At 34.5% G+C, this 22,727-nt stretch overlaps 1 protein-coding gene and 1 non-coding gene across 2 annotated transcripts in view; one reads left to right on the plus strand and one right to left on the minus strand.

Annotated features, from left to right (window-relative positions):
* Dscam4 (Down syndrome cell adhesion molecule 4) overlaps positions 1-22,727 on the plus strand; it is a 747,456-nt gene that overhangs the window by 114,630 nt on the left and 610,099 nt on the right. The gene's annotated exons all lie outside the window — the stretch shown is intronic.
* TRNAW-CCA (transfer RNA tryptophan (anticodon CCA)) lies at positions 5,227-5,298 on the minus strand. The gene has a single exon. It is a non-coding gene; the product is annotated as a tRNA-Trp (tRNA).

Consider the following 22,727-nt stretch of genomic DNA (forward strand, 5'->3'; position numbering starts at 1 on the left):
CTTGCTATGAAGAAAATCAAATAGTTTTGGGCTGCTATACCAGTTGTCGACCCAAAGATTATGTCCTTTACCTAAATAATTTTCGAGCAATGTCGTTACGACAGCTCCCGAAACGCCAAGGCACTGATTGTCTGTTATGTCCGTACCTTCACCAACGTAAATAATAAAGTCTAAAACAAAACCAGTCTTACAATCGCACATGACAAACATTTTTATTTCGAAACGGTGACGTTTAGAAGGTAAATATTGTTTAAAAGCTAACCTACCCTTAAAAAGAATCATGCTTTCGTCGATGCACAAGTTTTCTTCGGGTACCAATGTCTCTTTGAAGATTTTTCTGGTGTGATCAACTAATATTTTAATTTTATGCAATTTGTCACCAGGGATTTGTGTTCTAGAATCACAGAAGTGTAACATTCTATGTAAAATCTCGTACCGATCCCTTGGCATGGTTTTTCCAAATATGTTATTTGACATCAAAGGATCGGTATACCAATGCTCTTCTATCGTCAGATGACGATTTCTGGTCATTAACATAGTCAAAGCAAAGTAAATATACATTTCTTTAACCGATGTCTCCACCCATCTGTTGAGGCGAGAATGTTTGGATGGTGGTCCCTTTTCAAGAACAGCCAGATAAAATTTATTAGTCTCTTCAACAATTTTCTCCATTATCTCATTATTTAAAAAATATTCAAAATATGCAACTTCTTCTGAATTATCTGAAAGTAATGTAGACGGATTAACTCCAGACAAGAAGTCATCAAATTCATAAACAATTGGTATAAAAGGACCTGTACTCCAATTGTTAACTATTTCTTCAGGAATAACATTTGATGTCTGTTCTGATGAAGTACTGGGGTGAGATGGCAAAGTCAAAGGTTCAGCAGAAGAAGTTGATGGCTGAACTGACGGCATTGAGGTATCACTTTCATATTGCTCATCAATAACAATATCTGTGTCGTCATCATTTATTTCAAAATCACTATCCGCATCTAACATTGTTTCATATATTTCAATATCAGATAGGCCACGTTTCGACATTTTGAGGGTTGTTAAAAAAAGTTTTTTTAAATTCATACGCAACAGGAACGTAATACAAAACAAAATATTTTTAAATGGAATTAGTCACTTTAAAATAATTATGTACACAACAAAATAAAAAAATTCAAAGTGGATATCGACGCACAAGTCTTATTACGATTGGTACGGGGTTCACGCCAGAGACACTAGCTTCTTTTCGCGCGTGTTTCAAAACTGTGACTGACGGCAATCGCCGGGCTCTCGGTTTTATTAATTTTATAAGATAAACAATGAAGTAGTATATACAAATTCTCAGAGATGTCGCAACACAAATGAATATTCTTATTTTTAAAATAAATTTCGAACGAATACGGTATACATGTGCTTGGAAAACGAAGTCGAAACTTGAAAATGACTAAAGTCAGCCGCCGCGTGGTGCGAACGATTTGAAGAAATGACTAAAGTCAGCCGCCGCGGGGAAAAGATTGTAACACAAACCAAAGGTAAGCCAGTAAGGTTTGCAGAGGTAAGAAGATAATTCAAAAACGTTACAGGGTATTTTCCAGATTTCACAACTTTCTTAGGAATAAACGCTTCGATAATCTGTTCAATTATAACATAAAACGAATTTAACGCTGTATTTACATCCGGTGCATTTATAACGGTTGACCAGTCGGTTTCTTTCAGTCTCTCATTGATCTCTGCATAATCTGCTTTATGGAATAATTTTATTGTTCGAGGAATTGAGAGGGTTGCAATAGTGGATGGAAATTCTAGTTCTACAATCAATGATTTATGATGAGCATCTTCTTTAACTAATGGGTGGTCGGCAAGCGACACATTAACTGAAGTGTTACAAAAGACGAGGTCCAAAATTCGACCGTATTTGCAGTGGCGTAGCTAGGTAACCAAGGGCCCTGGGGCAAATTAAAAAATGGGGCCCCACTGCTATGTAAACTGATTAGGTATTATCAAATAAAAATATGAAATGTGGTTCCTCCAAACCCTCCGCTCCTATGTGTGTCATGCAAACATCATCCACGTTCACATGATCGGCGGCGGAGGTATCTCCAACTGCAATAATTGTCTAATCTTCTTCAGTAGGCTTCTCAACCAACACTCCAGTTACCACATTTTTTGAGTCACTATCAATAGAAATATTTTGGCCAGATGTACTTGCAGAAGGCTGACTAAAAATCTTGTCAATTTTTGTTTACTATCTTCTCTTTCTTGGCGTTGTTTGCGTTTAAATGCAACACTGGGTTTCTTCTTTTTATCTATATTTCAATACGCTACAAGTGTCGTTGGGGAATGAGGCACATATAACTATCCGTCAAATTGACAACACTGCCAACCTACAGAAAGAATTTAGGGGAATTCCCTAGGCATAACTTTTGAATTTCTCTCAACTGAGTTGTCATGATTAAAGTGGAGTTGCAAGTTGCAACCTGTCATTTTTATTTTGAATTTGAAAATTGGAGAAATTTCCAAAAGTTCAGTTCGATCGAGATTTCTGGTAAGGATTCGAGGGCCCCCTGAGCTTGAGGGCCCCGGGGCACTGCCCCGCGTAGCCCCTAGGTAGCTACGCCACTGCGTATTTGTTAGGTAAATGGTTAAATTGGGTTAAATTTGCAAAAGATAAGCAGTTAAGTAACGCGAGTGCGCATTGATCTCTATTACTTGGCATTTGTTGATTATTCCATTCGATATTGGGCATGTTATAGTCGCCAATGATTAAAAACTTGTCATTGGGAAAACAGATTGTTAAGTCAGAAATAGTATTGGTATGACTGGTAAATAATGCTAATCTTTCTGATGATGTTAATTTTGGACCGACGCTAGGTAAATACACGCAGCACATATGAATATTATAACAATGACGATTCGATTTTGATGTATTGACAGTTATCCAGATATCCTCAGCGTCTGATTTCCAAGAGCGAGGGGTAACAAAAAATTCTTTTTTAATTCCTATGAGTACGCCTCCGCCAGTTGATTTACTAGTTCGGTGTATATCCCTATCATTTCTGTAAACATAATAGCGATTATCAAATAATTCCTCATCTCGGATACTATCAATTAACCAACTTTCGGTAATGAAGATCAAATCATAATTATTGAGCAGTATATTTTGATGAAATTCCTGTGTTTTCGAGCGCAAACCTCTTGAATTTTGATAAAAAATTATTAATGAATCATACATTGAGAATTTTCGGTAATTACATTATTATGTTCGGTTTCTGTAGAATATATTTGAAGAATATTATATTCTAGAGTTATGTTATTAGTCATGAGTCCACTGGGCTTAGCAAAGCACAACATACTATTAATATCAATTAAAGTGAGTGAGTATATTATAGAATGTAGTAGTGAGCAGTTAGTGTAATTATTAGCATGTGGGGTTAATGTAAAAAGGGTGAAATTGAAAAAATTATGAAAAAAAATACGAAAATAATAGTAGTTACGAGAGGATGGGTGGTTTAACATTGCAGTGGTAGTTAGGTAAGGTTTTTTAGCTGTAATTCGCATGAGACGTGTATGGGTGGTGATGTTTCGTTTTTCCGTAGGTAGATTTTTGCACTTCTTATCCATAAAAACTGATAGTTGTTTTCGTTTTTGAAGGCTTTAGCGCACCTCAATATTGATTTATTCTTCCGCGTGAGATGGTCGTTGACGAAGATCCTCTGGTCAGCTCCAACCATCCCGATGGCCTTGGTAGTGATTCCTTTTCATTTTTTGATGGCTGCGACAAATTCGTCCTTCTTCTTGCGGGAGGTGAATTTGGCGATTATGTTACCCGGACGTCCATCTGTCGTGGCTTGTGTACGATGGCGCTTACTGATTCTGCTAACGTATTCAATGTCACTTTGATGGAGAGGGCATCCAATAACTGTTGCGATATTCGACATCATGGTAGGTAGATTCTCGTTGGTGGTCTCAGGCATTCCATGTATTTCTATATTGTTGGATAGTAGTTCCTGGTCCCTTTCGTTGTTTCCCCTCTCATGTTAGAGAGAAACTGTTTGTTTTAATTCTGAGACCTCCATTTCTAGCTTATCAACTTTAGCTAATTTTTCGTTTATAGATTTCATATTACTTGAAAAATCTTCCATGACATTATTATTATAAATGATGACTTTTTCGAATTCCGCCATTTTACTGCTCATTTTTTCTATTTGTAGCGCCATTTTTCTAATCTCAACAGTTAGGAGTACGTTGCTTTGATCTGAGGAGCAGGATTGTGTATCTAAATTGTCCAGGGTTTGGATACAATTATTGCACTCCCACGCATCCTTTTTACCTTGCGACATACGTTTAAAAACACTTGCCGGAATATCAGCGCATTCGAAATGGATGGTGCATTTGCAAGTTGAACACTTTATACACTCAGCCACTTTCAGCTGCTTAACGCAATATTTGCAGGTTGTATCCATCTTATGTTTGGCTTGTGGCTGCAATAGGTTACAATACTGTGGGTAGCTTGAAGATTTTTGAAGAATAACTAAAACTCTAGATTTAGTACTTTTTACACTCCAGACAAGCACTCACTTTCGTATTTTAATGCACTTCTACGAATATTATCAGCTGGTATTAAAATTGTAGGATAAGGGTCGATGTTTTTAGAAGAAAATATAAGATTATTAGGGAGCGAAATGACAAACGTCAGACTTGTGATAATTGTAACTTGTAATGTAATTATAATTTAAAAGTAAGTGCGTACAGTTGACAAAGATTTCGTATAGATCATAAATTAATGAACAAGTATAGAATGTATCGGAAGCATCTCCTATCCTTATCCTATATTCCTCTTACTCTCCACTTTACCTTCTTCTTAGTTTTAAGGCAACATAATACACCTATTCTAACCAACTTTGCTATAGAAAACTTTTTGGCTCAACGTTATTTAACCTCGTACAAATAAATAAATGAAAAAAAAGTTAAAAAAAAATGGAAACTGTATTTTTAACGTTTAAAAATCGTTTTTTTAAAAGATTATAATCAATAACTGTGCACTTGGAGTGAATTAGCACAAAGCAGCCCTATACTAATGTTATCATTACATAATAGTCTCTTGCATTTGCTATGGGTATTATTAATATAGCTACACACAATTGGTAGATGTTTTACGGAAAAAAATACAATCTTACACTATAAAAATTAACCATTTATTAACAAACAGTAATAAAAAAATAATAAAAACTCTGACCCCGACGTGATTTGAACACGCAACCTTCTGATCTGGAGTCAGACGCGCTACCGTTGCGCCACGGAGTCGATGTTAGAGTGCGAACAACAATTGTAATGTTTTAAAAATCGAACAAAAATAATCTGTTCAACATATGTTCTCATTTCACTGATAACAATCAGCAATGAGTTATTATTGATTGACAATAATTAAATTCACGGTCGGGTAGATACGTAATTACATTCTATTTAAATTAACGAATGGAAATAATTTTGCAGCACAAACGTTGATATTACTAACAGTATTGTATGTGATCATCTATGGTCTCGTGAGTTTTAGCCATAGATCTAAAATTATCAATGATTTTAGCACGTTTTTTTCTGCGTGTACTTAGTTTTTTCACTGAGAGTATATTTTACTCTGGAACGTGCCGCAAACATATAACATATTATTTTAATTTAATAAATTATATAATAACATAATTTAATCAAATAAAACTTATTTGCGCTCACAGGGATTTGAACTTCGACCTCGAAAGTCTTCCCTCAACCACGGGGGCCTTTCTTGTCAGTCAACGCAACTATTTTTAGCTCGCAATATATTTTTTGTCATGAAATACGAGGTTTTTAAGTATTCATTTTTTTGTTGCAAAACAATAAGGCAAGATTGTTAATTTCTTCATTCACCGTAATAATTTAGTGTTCACTTAGGAAAAGGGTTTCTATAAGGTTAAGCATAGGCATTATGAAAAATTTGAGCGTACCTACCTCTATTTCTTAATGTGGCTTGGTTAATGTGTCCACAGTTTTGAAGTATAAAGAATGATATGTACCCATATGGAGCGAATAACGCAGAATTCACACACCGATCTGCTCGGCGGATCTGTCCCAGCAGATCCGCCCATTTCGGCGCAGAATTTCCGTTTCGGCGCATTATTCACACACAGATTTGCTCGGCATTGATTTGATCTGTCCGCCGAGCCAATCGCAATACACATACACATACACACACACACACAAACAAACACACACACACACAGAGACATTCGGATATTCGAGCAGCGAGGATCTCACTCAGTGAAAAAAACAGGGAAAAAAAAACTCAAAATCTAGGGAAATCTTCGATCGTCTGGTTTTGCAGTCAAAATTTCCAACCAAATTTGGAAAGAATTCAAAATATTCTAAAGAAATTTATGGAAACTTTGAAAATCTACGACTACAACCTAAAATTAACCCCCGCCTAGAACATAAATAAATATTCAGGGAAATTCAGTACTTGATAGGTATCTCATTCTGAAATCTAAGGTATTTGTTTAAAAAATTAACGCAACCGAGTCCAAATGATGTCATGCTCAGCGAGCCAATCTAGGAATACACGGGCAGATCGGTACGGATATATGCGCGAGTGAATTCTGCCCAAATGACTCAGTTTTTGAAGTGAAACTTCTTTACGCGCGTTATGCATTTTCTAGGACCGGAGTAAAACCGACTCATGACCGTCACGAAAAACCGTGATCATTTCGCTATAGGAGCCTAGCTAATATTATATACCTAGTTTAGGTCACTCTCCAAACTCAGCTTCGCGGACTAGAGGCAGAGCGCCCGAGTGTCGTCGTGAAGAACCGAGGTTCGATCCCCGCTTCAACTATTTTTCTTTTTCTTTTAGTGATTTTTTTCTTTTTGTGATTTTTTTAATACAAGGAAAAGTGATAAAATGCTCTCGTGCTGCGACTTTATCAGGCATACATATAAGAAGATATCTACATGATTTGTAATAATGTAGTAAAAAATTACATAAATTTGTTAATTTTAACCGAGAGTCTCCCGAAATGTCTAAATCCATTTAGTGAGACTCTAGACCGGCAGGTGTTCACTCGAGTAATTGGCTAGAACGGTCGGTACCTATATGATATTTTGGTCGAAATATAGCCGCTATAGAGTCGCTCGGTATTTTGATTAATTATTTTTATTTTGAATCATTAAAATTACTAATCAATGCCGATAACGCGACTAATTACCTTCGAAAACGTGCGTGACAAGTTTTTTTAGTAAAAAACACAGCCGTAAGTAAGTTTTTCAAAATTTAGAAATTTTTTTCAAATTCAGACTCCATACGGGTATGAGACTGTTAAAACACGATAGATCTTTTCCAAAACGGACAAATATACGGTAATATTTTGAAAAACGACAGATATGACTTCACACTGCCGATATATCTTCGATTCGACCCTATATAAAGCGTTAACGAGACGTTATGTGATATTATTCATTTGTCGTGTTTGAAAACGAAAATTTTCGCCGGACAAATCAATTGAGGAGTACACGTTGTATACGCGGTTCTCGTCGCGCGAGATACCTCTCCTTGCGGTCTAGAGGCAGAGCGTTCGACACTCGTTATGCAGGACCCGGGTTCGAATCCCATATTTTTAATACTTTTAATTTTTTTTATCACATGCTACTTATAAATATGTCAATATTAGGAATCTAGTTAAACGTTCATTTGTTAACAACACGCCTATAAATAAATTTATGCTTTTTAAAACTATAATGTACAGCATTCTGAATAATAATAATATGTAATGAAAAGAGAGAGAGAAGAAAACTAAAAGTTTCACTTCCGTCGTGCGTAGGCTTGCCACACATTGTATTTTTTCTGTGAAGGGAGGTATTGAAAAGTTATCACAGTATGAGTCGAATGAACGAATCGAATTTCTTGATAGATTAAATATCAGAATGATGCGATACTATAACACTGAATGTTAACCGGAGCTGCCGCGGTGGCAGGAAACAAATGTACAGAGCACGGGTCTGCAACCGGTGAGCCGGCCGAGGTGCAATGCCTTGGTGAAGCCAGTGCAGAAATATGTTGAATCTAGGAACCACTACACTAGTAATTAGATAAAAATTTGAAATAAAATCATGTGACTTTCTCTGCCATAGCCAACGTGTGTGTTCGAAACATTGAAGTCATATTTTTGAGCACGGCTGTAGAATTATTTCTATCGATGGTTTTCCCTCCACAGACTGTTGTACTAATTCTAATCAACGTAAATCCTAAATGAACAAAAATAATGATTAAAAAAGCTGGAATTCTCTTAGCACTAATACCTTCCGTAGCGATTCAAATGACCGTTAAAAGAGGATGAAAAAGCTCCTTTCTCCACGGGGATGAAAGGTTTGAAGTGAAAGGAGGAGGAGGGTTGATTAAAGGGAGGAATTATGCAGCTTCACGGATCTCCCCAAAGGGGCGCCAAATCGAGACAAGGCATGTCTTCCTTAAGGGTGTAGATGTGGAAGTAGTACCCTTGCCAGTAAGGTGTTTCGTTATTTTATGTCTTACTCGAAAAAGGTACTTTTTATTTATTGACAGTCAGCACGATAAAATGGGTGCTTCAAAAAAAGATTTTCATATTTTCGGTCCTTTTTTTCTCGTTACTGAACACGGTTTTTGCTACAGAACAAATAAAGTTAAAAAGGGTAGACAATGCGATTGTACACCCAGAAAAGTGGTAAATAATTTCATGTTCTACACATTTTAATAACTATTTACGGCAAATATTTTTTACTCGATGTTTTAAAATGATAAGTCATAAAGCAACAAATCTGTGGGGAAGCACAAAAAACGGTAAACTGCGACTTGATATTTGCTTATGGTTATCTGTTCGCAAACTTGAGGATCAATGGAAATATTTTCAACTCGAAATACCATAAGCTGATGGTATGATGCTTTGAAATTTTCTTTTATCTGCCGAAAAGGTATTGTTAGTTATGTTGAGTCATTTGGGGTAAGCACACAACATTTTAATATTAGGATTTTTATAAAATAACGCCATAGGTATTTAGTTCATTCATAGATTGATTTTGGTACCAAAACATTATTATAAAATAAAAAATTCTCGTGCATGTCTATTAAGTACACTTAACCCATATGCGGGGTAAGTATATGCATATCGTAGTGTAAGTAAACGCACTCTAATTTCAAAAATATAAAAAACAAAAAAATCTTCTCTTGGGTTCAAAACGACCTATCCGGATGCTCACGTAGATATTATACACGTGGAATATTTCAATGTAAAAAGTAAACAGGAGATGAAAAAAATAATGAAATAATCGCGTGTATTTGCTCACTTAACCCCATTACACAAAAAAATAAACTTAAGCAGAATATTGATTATCTATACGAGGATTGCCTCTGCACCTGTGCATCTAACATTACTTTGGTTATCTTAACTAATTGGTTACACTACACAATAGTACCAACCGGTTACAAACAAGAAAACTATGAAAAAAGATAATTTACCTTACAATTTATGTTTTCAATGCAGGATTCAATGTTTACTGTGTACACAACATGATTCCAGTTGACCCAAAGCATTCGAAGTATAGGATAGTACTATCTTTTTTTTGGTTATACGATGCTGCTTGATAAATAAAAAAAAGGGTTTGAACGATCAGTTTGGGTCCCCACTAGGCTTCAGGAGTTTAATTTCTTAGTTAAAGTCTCCATCACGACACAAGAAACATTCCGGTTACTGTGGCGATAGTAGGAGATGTTAAAATTATTGTCAGGTTGTTTGCTACCCGGGAATGTTTAATAACTTTCTTTTAAAACAAACTATTTTTTCTCCTTTCTGAGCTAAAGTTTCACAGTGTTTTGCTCTATTCATCATTAGAGCGGGAATTTTTGTGGATGTTATTGAACATAGTCCATTCTCCAAGGTTGTCTAAAACATTGGCACGATAAGAATGAACCACATTTTAACAAAACAGAAACTGGACAAAAGCTAACATCTGTAAGAAAGCAGAAAATCCCGAAAAAACATTGCACGATGAAAATGTACGTACTTAAAACAAGTGATTAAAAAATAAAAATCTCCTATTTTGTTTGGCTATGGATCACTATCGATTTTGAACTCAAAATATGTTTGGCTTTATAATATCAGTGTTCTTAGAAAAGCGTTAATCACAAAAGACTTCTCTGGAACCAGCGCTAATTTAAAGCCCTGAAAAAATTCGTTTTAATTAAAGCAGCTTTAGAAAATTTTGTGGAATTTATTTTCCAATTCCACTAGACATTCACCTTCATGGAAAACTTTTCAATAGGCTTTGATTTCCTTTGAACCCTGAAACTAAGTAAATCAATACACTCGCTCTGAAAAGATTCTAATTAGAGCTTCATAGCTGATAAATTATTGTTATCGCGAAATAAATTCTGTTCACATTTTAATTATAAATAATAAATCATCGTTCCAGGACATGCTAAATAGATAAACTGGGTCGAATTTATCGTCTGATCCTCCTTAATGTCCTTCGCAGGAAACAATTATAAGTTTGTTAACAAACAACAATTATAAGTAAGGCTATCCCGAATTAATGTATTCCAGGAATGACCACAATATGGTCTTTTATAAGATTCTTATTTGCGAAATCAATACGAATTTTTCATGCTATGTTCTGGAATCATTGTTAATTAGAAATATTTAACTTACTTAAAAAAAGCCATCACTTCTCTAAATAAGCTAGTGAGACCTACATTTTATCACGAATTGGACAATTAATATTTTTTTCTGGTCATTAACGTACGAAGGATTTGGCTGATTCTACAGGGTTTTCCAATAAGAGGTGTTATTTTGATATTCAAAGAAAAATGCCATTTTTCAATATAAATGATCAAATGTTTATTTCATTATAAAGTAAGGTATGCCGTTAATAGTGAAAAATAACATCAGTCAAATGATCACCACGAGCACGCCTACAGGACCATATCCTTTTCATGAAATTTTCCATAACCAAATCGCAAAGTGGCTGCCTTATGTCCTCGATAGCCTCACGAATTCCATCTTTGAGGTCTTGAATCGATGCCGGGCTGTTGGCGTAGACCTTCTCTTTCACGTGGCCTCAAAGGAAGAAGTCGCGAGGTGTTAAATCACAAGATCTCGGTGGCCAATTGTGATAACCTCTTCGAGAGATAACACAGTCCGGAAACTTTTCCCGTAAAAGATCAATGGTTTCGTTGCTTATGTGGTACGTAGCGCCGTCTTGTTGAAATAAAACGTTGTCCAAATCAATACCATCCAATTCCGGCCATAAACAAACATTAGTCATCTCTCGGTAGCTCTTTGAATATCAAAATAACACCTCTTATTGGAAAACCCAGTATTAAATTGTTGCGCAATCGATAACCATGTCGAAAATCAAAACAATGCAATCTGATTATTTTCGAATTAATCAAACAAAATCTCCCCCCCTCTGAATGAAGGACAGCCGAAATTTTCTTTGATTTCGAAACTAAGTCTGTCGCATCAATAACATAATTGTTTATTTTATTTCATCGATACAACATGTTCATTGTTATAAAAGACTAGTGGCGTGGCCCGGGACTTACACAGAGTTTTTGGAAATTGAACTAAAACAGTTTCCTCAAGTGTGCATAATTTTGCCATCCTCGAAATAAAACTGTAGGTTTGCATGAAAATCAAACAAATGCCGCCCGCCCGGAGTTCGCCACAGACATTCTTCTTTATATAAATTCATAGATGGATAGATAAAGAAATATATACCTACATATATGATATAGAGAGATTGTATATTATTATCCTCTACGCTAAGACATTAAGAAGGGTATATTGATTTAATAAAGCAGTGGAAGACTTTATGATAGTAATAAGAAAACAATTTAAAATATTTACATGTTAATAAGAGCAACACAATTTCCACACACTAAACGAAATGAATTTATATGCTTCGGACGTTATTTTGAATACCAGCTCATACTAAAAAAAGTTATCCGGGTCTGGCACCGAGGACTTGTCAACAAATTGCATTCTTACGGACTTCCCGCATCCCTGTGTACGTGGATTGCTGACTTTTTAAGGGATAGGTCGATTCAGGCGGTTGCTGACGGTTTCACCTCTTCCTCGCACTCCATAAATGCTGGATTCCCACAGGGATCGGTTCTGTCTCCGACTTTGTTTTTGTTGCACATCAATGACCTTTTGACATGTGCACCGATTCATTGTTACGCGGATGACAGTACAGTTCATGATAGCTTTTTGTTTGACAAGCCCCCAAAGGGCAAACAAACTCCAACGGCTCGGAGGGCTTTGAAGCAGAGAATGGACGGTTATCTCGAGAGTATTTCCTCCTGGGGTAAAAATAATCTCGTCGAATTTAATGTTTCAAAGACCCAATCCTGTCTGATTACGTCTAAAAGGGATCCAAATGATAATCTAGTCTCCTTCAACGGAAGCAATCTTCCGAACAGGCCTTCCATTGATATGCTTGGTGTAACTATAAGTGACCAGCTCAGGTACGGGGGCTCCATCGAAGCCAGAGTAAAGTTGGCCTCTCAGAAGCTGGGCGTACTGTACAGGGCCCGCAGATACTTTAATAGTACACAACTGCTCACCCTGTACAAATCGCAAGTGCGCCCTACTGTCGAATTTGGCAGCCATCTCTGGTCTGGAGCCCCAAAATACCTGAAAAAAACCCTTGACTCTGTGCAGAAACGGGCGGTCCGTTTGATAGATTCCCCAATCTTAACAAACGGACTGCAATCTTTAGAGCACAGGCGTCAGGTAGGTATGCTGTCCTTGTTCTATCGGTATTACAATGGAAGATGCTCTGAGGAACTAGCGTCATTGATCCCTCCGGCACCGGTGCGTAGTCGGGATACACGCCAAACGCGCGCCCAACACTTGTACACAGTTGACACTTGTCACATGAGAACGGGTCGCTTCTACGATTCGTTTTTAAGTTCAACAGCTCGGCTGTGGAACGAACTGCCGGCCTCTGTGTTTCCTCCCTCCTACAACATGGGACTCTTCAAGACCCATGTTCACTCCTTCCTCTCCACAAAAAGACCCTCCACACAGCATCCCCAAAGATGACATAGGCCCTGAGGGAAATTATTTTCTTCAGGGCCTCCTGTGTGGAGTAAATATTAAAAAAAAAAAAAATATATCACGAACCCAAAAATTGCATATTATCAAATTAGATACCTACACCAAAATTGTGCTCATCTCTAAAAGGGACGAGATTTTTGAACAATGAGTTTTATTAATCTTTATTGCCATGACTATGTTCGTAATAAGAAAGCTCTTTACAAACGAAACAAACCTCTAACATTTCAACTCTCGGTTAGGTTAAGTTAGGTAGATAGATCATTAATCAAGTGATACAACAATAATGTTGTTATAGTTTATGAATTCGGCTTAACAATTCGAAAAAATAAACTTTCAAATTCTAATTCATAATATCTTAAATTTATTTGTTTTACAAAATGTCACAAATGTTGTGTGTTTAGTTATTTATTTAAAAATTTCTTTTCATGTAATCAAGTCCCTCTTGGAAGGTTTTTTGTTTGTTTTCATAGGTTTTGTATAAATATTTTTTTTGTGTTTATGCTATACTGGCTGAAGTCATCGGCATTGCCCAGTCTTTAAACATAGTTTTTCGAGAATCAGATGTAGACAGTAATTTCAAGTGCGCAGAATTTCATCAAGAAGTATCAAAATTCTGCTTTAACGGATGGGAAAAATGGATGGGGTTGGTTATTATAATTCTCGTGTAGACAGGGACATATCTCGTGTTGTAAAGGACAAGTGTGCAAAATTTCATCAACCTCGGAATAAAACTGTTGATTTATTTAAAAAGAAGTATTGTAGATATGTAGTCAGTTATTGTTAGAGTAAGCTGAAAAGTTATTTCTCAGACTTGTTCTGTAATTTTAAGATAAATAACTTTATAATAATATAAATTACAGACATTGCTTTCAATATGTTTCTTAGGGTTCCAAATATATTTATAAGAGATAAAATAATGATTTTTTTACTGTAGATGATCATTTCTGTTTACATTTGAAACAAATATAATTTATAGCAGTAGACATTGATATATGAAAATATATGATGTAAAATACGTTCGTATTTACTTGTCTTGGTGTCTTGGTAAGTGTGAGTTTTATGAGAGAGTGTTGAATATAAAATGCACCAAGTCTCGTTGGTTTCCTCTTTATATCCATCCTTATAAAAATGTACGGTGTGTTTATGGGAATTATAAGGGTTATTTATGATACGCAACCCTTGCAATAACCGCTGCATAGAAATATGTTAAGAGTGTTGTAAATAAATAAAGCACAATGCGAAAAGCACGATGTATTATTTTGATGGCTTTTTTAATAAATAAAAACCTGTGGAGAATTTCTAGAAAGGGCAATTTATTACGGAAATAACACATTTTATGGATACTTATAATTGCAATTAACACATTGGGTTTTGCAAATAACATTAGGTATAATCATTGTAGTATTACAACAATAATTATACTCACACTCAGTGGTGGCCGGTGACCTACTTTTCAGTACAGTAAAAGAAAATCGTAGTTACCTATTTATTCAGACAAAATCCTTGGAATTTAAAAATAAATCTATTATAAGGTCCTCAAAGTCTTTAAGAGTAAATATAACGTACGTTATAATCTACGCATTCGTAGATGGTGTAACTAAATAATGACTGAATGAAATGCCCAAAGTGACATAAAATTTGCATTAAAAAAATATTTACTATATCCTACCTCACCGTTCAGTTTGTTTCTTATGTCTTTATCTATTCCTATATAAAATACGAAAGTTGGCTGCGCGAACTACACCACTTTTGAGTCTGGGCTTACTAAATTATAATAGAATGTAGTTATGATCCTGTGCGATTGGGAAATAGAATTATAAAATTTGGGGATTTGAAGAACTATTAATGCACTATAACACTGGCCATCCTTGCTCATACTATTATATATTTGTGATTCTATATACGCTTTTTGACTTTTGATTAAATTTATTTACTGAGTTCCCAAAGGTGAGTTTGCTGACTCTAGCATAATTTTGTTGGATTATCTATAGACACTTTACTTTTATATTTTTATTATTATGGATTGGTTTAAAAGAGAACTAAAACTATACTGCTGCTTTGTGCAGGTTTTTATTCCTTCCGGAGGATTATCTTTGGTTTTTAAAATTTAAAATTTTCATTTTCCCCATATTTTGCAAGTGTAGTATTAGTGTGGCTGAGAAGGCCGGCATAAAATTTGATTGCTTGGGAGAAAAATAAATCTTTTATCAACGGAATGTTGGAGTCATTATGGATAGTTGAAATTCTACTTTAGGCGCATTTAACGCAAGTCTAATACCTTTGTTTTGAAAGTTTTGAATTATATTTATATGACTTGGAGTAGCATGCCTCCAAACGGGGCAAGCGTAGGTGAAGCCTGGCCTTATGGTGGTTTTGTATAACAGTAACTTATTGTCCGTTGATAGACGACTTTTTTCCCATCATTGGGTAGAGTGCTGCTAGAATTCTATATATGCATATTGCAAGTCTAAAACTGCATCTCCTAATAACATGCACTTATATTACTCATTACTTCATATAACAAAAAAATAATAGTTACACACGAGCCTTCCATATATTTTTTTCAGAAATGTCATCTTGATATAACATTAAGTCTTACATACAGGATGTCCGGGGGTAAAGTGCACTAACTTCGGAAGGTGATTCTACACGATTTTATAAAGATATATATTTTTTTAAATTCCAACTTTTTAGGGTAGTTTTTAGGCAAAAAAGTTGAATTGTTTTTGTGTGAAAATAAATATTCTTCTATGGAAAAATATTTTAGTATCGGAAAAAAAGTTTGTATTTCTAAAAAGGTTATTTTTCTATTTACTTCTACCATCATGTAGAATCATCTCCCCAAGATAGCGCACTTTACCCCCGACCGTACTGTATATTTTTATTTGTATATTGTAAAACTAGAATGACAGTTATTTGGTTGTATTAACTGCGGGGAAGGATAATACATGCAAGAAATCAAGTTTTTCCAAAGACTTAACTTTTTTGTCAAAACTCAAAATGAATTTAAACTGTTGGCAACATCTACCGAATACTGGCGAACCACATTGGACCAGATTAAAATGGTATCACTATTTCTAGTTTCAACTTACCGCACAAAGTGATCTGCGAAGTTACCCTTTTATGATAAAAAATTGTGAAACTGTGGCTGTTTCGGAAAAAGAGGACAACCGCGCGTGTTTCTACGTCGTGCAAAAGAATCAACTAGTCGGTATAAATACTTGAATGAACCATTTTCAATAAAAACAGTACCTAAATGAAACACTGAAAAATTATATTCACTGTATTTCACTCATCTAGTGCAAATTGACAGAGCATAGCGAAGTCCTGTTTTGACTCTACCATTTTGCACTTCGTCTGTCTATACATTTTTTGTGTATGTTCCGTGTCTGGTAGAATATTTTTATTCCGCCAGAATCTTCTTCTTCTTTCTTATGGTGGGGGGGCGGGGGGGGGGGGGTTCCATTCTATCCCGCCGGGGAATTAATGGAGCGGGCATTCGTCGACCACATGTTCGGTGGTCTGCACCGAACCACATTCACACATCGCCGACTCTTTAAGGCCCCATCTGTGAATCATGTGGGCACAGCGGCTATGGGAGCACCTTAACCTATTGATGGCGGACCAGGTTTTGCGAGGCAATGAGAACCCAGACTGTCTCTCGGTGGGGTCCTGTATGAGATGGGCATTTCCCACGTTGGCCATTTGCCACACAAGTTTCCACCTATCTTCTGGGTGAGAGGTAATCGGAGGATCCTCTCTCCCTCCACCCAGAACGGCTTTCGGGACTTCAAGCGGCATGCCGGGTGGGAGACGACATCTCCGTGCAAAGGTATTGCGCTTTTTTGCAGCGCCTTCTTGTATTCCCTCAGTGTTGCAATTTCTCGCCTAAGTACATTAACGTTACTATTGTTGAGAGCTATCAAGTTGAAGTAATCAAAAAGAGTCAAAATGGAGAAAAATGAGTGTTGCTAATTTATTAAGAATCTCTTCAAATTATTCTTAATACGGTTAAAAATGGGATTGAAAGCCCTTAAAGAATGAATTGATAGGTTTCCTGATAAAAATTATCGAACATGTTTTCATATTCCTAAAATTTTCGCATTTCGTCATTAAATATTATCAAGGCAAAAGCAGGTGCGTGAACACGTGTTCCGATATATTAGTAATTCGCGAAAATCAGGAAACGGCCTGCAATCCTGTTTTTAACCGAATTATCAAAAATTTGATGAAATTAGCAATACTCATTTTTATCCGTGCACTGTTCACATAACTAACTACTAGTAATAAACGAGTCAAAATTACGCATATTTAACATGAAATTATCATTTAATTAGGATTGGCTATGTTCGTATTAATATCGAATGTGTGAACACCAATCACTGATAATGAATAAATTATTGTAATATTTTGTACGCTGACATAAAAACCAGGTTGGGTAATGTACAAACCACACATCACACAATCAAATCAATGATTGCGCGTACTTTAATATTCACTGTGGAAAAATATAAATTTGGTACGAAAAGTTACAATTATAAATTTAACAAGTCTGAACGTTAAATAAATAAGTCAATCGGGTTCCAAAAATAAACTCAGACACAACAAATTATTTTCAATCGTCAAAACTCTCTTAGCAAAACGCTCCATTTCCACTAGAGCTGGGCGTTTCAGTTCATTTTAAAAAATAATCGAAACCGTTTTATTTTTTAATGATAAACTAATGTTTATAAGACAGTGTTTTAGACATAGCACAAAGGATACCAATAAATTATAAGCAATAATTAATTGCCTGAAATATCAATACAAATTGAAAATCTACGTCTTTTATAATAAGCAGTAATTGTTGATTGAAGAACTAGTACATATTGAATTATTTGGCGTGTTGGAAATAAGCCGACGTAGCTCAGTAGTCCAGAGCACCTGACCGGGCATCAGAAGGTGCGAGTTCAATTCCCGTCGGCGGTATTTATTTTTACTCGGGAGACATTTTCAATTTGTATTGATATTTCAGACGACTAATTATTGCTTATTGCGTTTTAGTTTCTCAAAGAAAACGGTTACACGAAATTTCTTAAAAGTAACGTAATAAACTTTATTAGGCGATTTGACACAACGGTCAGCGAATATTTAATTTTTTTGCAGCACTTTCCGAGAAAACACTTTTTTGCTGCGGTTTACGACAGGTATAGTAATTTAGCGGGTATAGTAGTTAAGTGTTATGGGTACCTGTTGTAAACGTTTCGTTTGAAATTCTCAAACTAATTGTGTTCTATTGGAATCATTTCGTGCGAGTTTACTGCGAGCAAAGTTATACGTTTTTTTTAAACGGTTATCCCAACATCCGCGAAAACTGAAAATGCTAAACCTGTGGTAATTAAACGTTTAAACTGTTTTACGTTATTTTGCTCACCTCTAGTCTCCACCCACGTTTGCTCCTTTTTATCGCTTTTCCCACAGCTTCCCTACAATGAGTTGAAAAAATGAACACCCACACTCTTTAGTGAAAGCACTTGGTTTTACTCCCACTGTAAATCTGGGTAGTTTGGAGAATAAAACCGTCATGTAATTCAACACACTTTAATCAATTGTTAATAAAAATCTTTGAAGCAATCAACTAATGCCATTTTCCCGTAGTGACAGCCAAAGCGAATTTAGCTCTATACATTCTGACATATACCTTTCGCTTCATTCAAATTCATAAATCGTCTCATGCTCACTTATTCAGACTCTACAATTCTACAATCCCCGACTAAGTGTTTGACTGATGTGAGAGTGTCATATCTTCAAGCTTCTTCTATCCACCTATGCGCATCACTCCTTTCACAATCTTGGTTACATCAATCATGCATTATTTTCGGATGTCCTCGTTTGTAATTCGAATATACTTGGCTATTCAAACATACGCTATAACATACTTATATAATATACTTGGCTATTCAAACATACTTGTATAATATACTTGGTTATTCAAACATACGCTATAACATACTTGTATAATATACTTGGCTATTCAAACATACGTTATAATGATTTCATTTTCTACGAATTCAGTTTATGTTCTCCATAACTCCTGTCATAGTAGGGATATCCCTACAACGGTTGGGGAAAAAAAATTGCATGCAAATGTTCAAGAAATACATATTTTATTATTATTTAATAATGGTTTTTTTTTTACAACAGATATACAATTTTTACATGTTATAAAGTGTTGTAGGAAAACAAAAATAGCATTTACTCACCACAAGTATACAAGGCTCTTGTATTGTGTGAAGGAAGTATAATCTCAGTTTTACGAAATCATGTAAGTAAATATTGAAAATAAATATAACAAAATACATGAGAAAAACGCAAGATTTTCAATAAGCGTAACAAGATAATATATAAGATATTATAAAAGTTTGATTATTGAAGACAGTATTAGCGATTCTTACAGTCACATCGAGGACTTGATATCGTACTTCGAATAAGAACTACCAACATTATCTTCAGTTTATTACCGCACATTTTTATTGACTGCTATATTTATGTATGATCGCAAGATTCAACTCAGAAGTATGATACAGCTAAATATAACCGAAGAAAATAAGGTCCCATTAGCTCAGTTGGTAGAGCGGGGCCCCGGCAAGGCGAAGTCCTAGATGTAACTGTATCTTTTCCGATTATCTGTTTCAAATTTTCGATAAAAAAATTGAGGTTTCAATCACTAAGTTATTCCAAAAAGTAACAACAAAAATAGACTCTTAAAGTCGTTTGAGGTAATTTTTCAAATTAAGTTGAAATTTATGAATATTTTCGACAATTCTTAGATTAAAAAGAAGGTTGTTATAATAAATTATTCCTAGATAGAGAAAGGAATTTTGAATGTGGTTGGTAGTCAGTTTTGGGATTTTAATATTAGTCTGATATCTTTCTGATATATCAGATTGAAAGTTATTTAACTCTTTTTAATAAAAATATATATTTATTCAACTGTTTTTAATAAAAATATATTTTTTTTTAACTTTCTTATTTTTATAACTTGACATCTTGCCTTAATACGACCTTTTTATTTAACACCAAAATAAGCCCACTGAAATAAATGTTTTTCTAAGCTTGCCATGAGCAAATTTTTGTTCTAAGTAAATTATAAATTTCTCTAAAATTTTATTATTTATAAAATGTTTTAATTGTCTTAGAAGAGGCAAAACACAAGGTGGATGGAAACTTATGATTGGTTTTATTTTGGCTTTTTACTACACGTGTACAAACTGATAAAATAAATAAATAAATAAACCGAAAAAGAATAGAAAATAAATAAAATAAAACTATATTTTTTGGCCAGATAATGCTTGGCTACATCAATGAAATACACCAGGGTTGCTCTCAGAACTTCATTGTACACTAAATTGGCAGCTTTTTATTAGAACTTACTTTGTTCAGTCCTTTAGCTGAATTTCTAGCATTCACCTTTCTGTAAATATCCTAATCAGCCTTTCACGAACATACTTCCAAAATAAAACATTCATAATTTGGTGATAAATGATTTTCTGAACTCACTTCTACGTTAATAAGTCTTAATAAATACTTCAACTCTCTATATACAAATCAAATATTATGGAATTATCGTATGAGTACTTGTAATCAATGGGGTTAATTCGAATTCCGGACGTTGAACACCGTGGCATTTGATTAAAATTCTAAAAATTGATTAAAATACCAATAATAACATTGAAATAGGATTACATCCTCAATCTGATACACAATAATACCTAACCCTTACGATTTCCATCCAGAATAATTCAATTCAATTAAAATAACATTATCATTCTGGTTTTCATGTGAATGAATGATGATTTATTATTTAATTAACGTAGAATTACTATCGAAGTCGTAAATCCAAACAGTAATCCATTAATTTTGTTTAATAAGGGAGAATTTTAGAATCTAGAGTACACGAATAAAATTCTGGAAAATGATCAAATTATTAGATTGTTATAGAATCAGACCGTGCTAAAATAACAGTTAAAATCAATTAACAAAACGTTTTTCATTTTATTTTCTTAAGCGATTTAGGATTAAGCATTATTAGTAAATGGTGATTAAGATAATGTTTTTTACACACAACCTCCAATTTGTGATATCGATTATAACGTGTAAAATAAACAGATCAAAGAAACCATAACCCTCTCCTAGTAGGTACTTAATGAGTTTACAAGAGCAAAGCACATTCGGATTAATTAGATAGGTATTAAATATTACTGTACCTAAATTTGTTAAAAAACGATCGAGATAAATTGCCCATAATAAACTATAATAAATTTAATATCATAACAGTTACTAAATTATACAAAACGGAAAGATCATTATAAACTTGAAATAATCAACTTAAATAATGCAATAATAAATAAGAAATATAAATACACATTAATAAAAATTTAGAAGAAATTATCTTAATATTAATAAATTAGCTTAAGGCGAAGCTTAATGCCAAATTACTACTTTGATTAATATTTATAACGAATTGGTGTACATTATGAATACCAAAAAATATGCTTCCGATAAATTGAAGGTTTTCCAATAGTTTCCCTTGAGTAGAATTCAAATAAAAAATAAATTACAATATAAAAAATATAAATGTAAGTTACAAAAAAAAATATTTTTTCAATAGAAATGTATGAACGCATAAAAAAAACAACTTTTTAAAAATACAGTAGTATTTCTAAGATTATCTGTGACAGTTTCACTTGATTAACTTTTTTGCTTTCTTATAAAATTATTTACAAAATAAATAAAAACCAGTTTTGTGCTTGAAATCGAACGTTTCTAAACCAAGTTCGTCAAGCGATTTTAATGCCTATTACCTACGATATAAGGTATTCCAAGAATATACACATTTTTGGCTTGTAGCTTCCTCTTAATGGGTAGGTTGGCTGGTTAGTTAGATGGGTGTTGGTCTTTGATATTGTGGTTTCCCGTTTATATATTCGGAGCCAGAAAATTTTATTGCCATTAAATTTACATACGATTGGTCCGCCCATGGGAGTGATTGGTACTGATCAGGTTAAGATTGCCATAATATATAATATATATGGAAAAGAAAAAATCATAACACAAAAAAAGATCTCTTCCGATAACTCCACTAAAGCTGTATAAACTTTGAAAAAATATCTTTTCAAAATTATGCCAGTTTTGGTAGCGAAACGAGACGCACACAAATAATTAAGTGACCGAGAAGGGAATTGATCTGGCCCGATAATATTATCGTAATATCGGACCGTCAAGATGGGGCAAAATGTCGACAAGAATAGGCAATACATGATAATCTTGAGCATCTTGACCGACAATGCGAAAACATTGACAGAAATTCAACGAAAAAAATGATCTTGTTAAAAAAGTGACAGCATGCCAACTTCCTGATAAAATATTAGTCATTCAGAATATATCGAGAACACGTGTTCTTTTCCTAGTACATATCATGACAGAATGCCACTAAATCAGTATGTCAATTTCAATATCTGTATTTGTATGAACACGTGTTTCGTCATCATCATAAAACATTCGCTTTTGAGTGATACTTTGTAAGGAACTCTTTAAATTCATACGTTATAGGCCTGCAGTCCCATTTTTAACAGG

This window comes from Hesperophylax consimilis, chromosome 13 (genome assembly GCF_061612785.1).
Source record: "Hesperophylax consimilis isolate HC1 chromosome 13, BYU_Hcon_1.0, whole genome shotgun sequence".
Classification (NCBI taxonomy): Eukaryota; Metazoa; Arthropoda; class Insecta; order Trichoptera; family Limnephilidae; genus Hesperophylax; species Hesperophylax consimilis.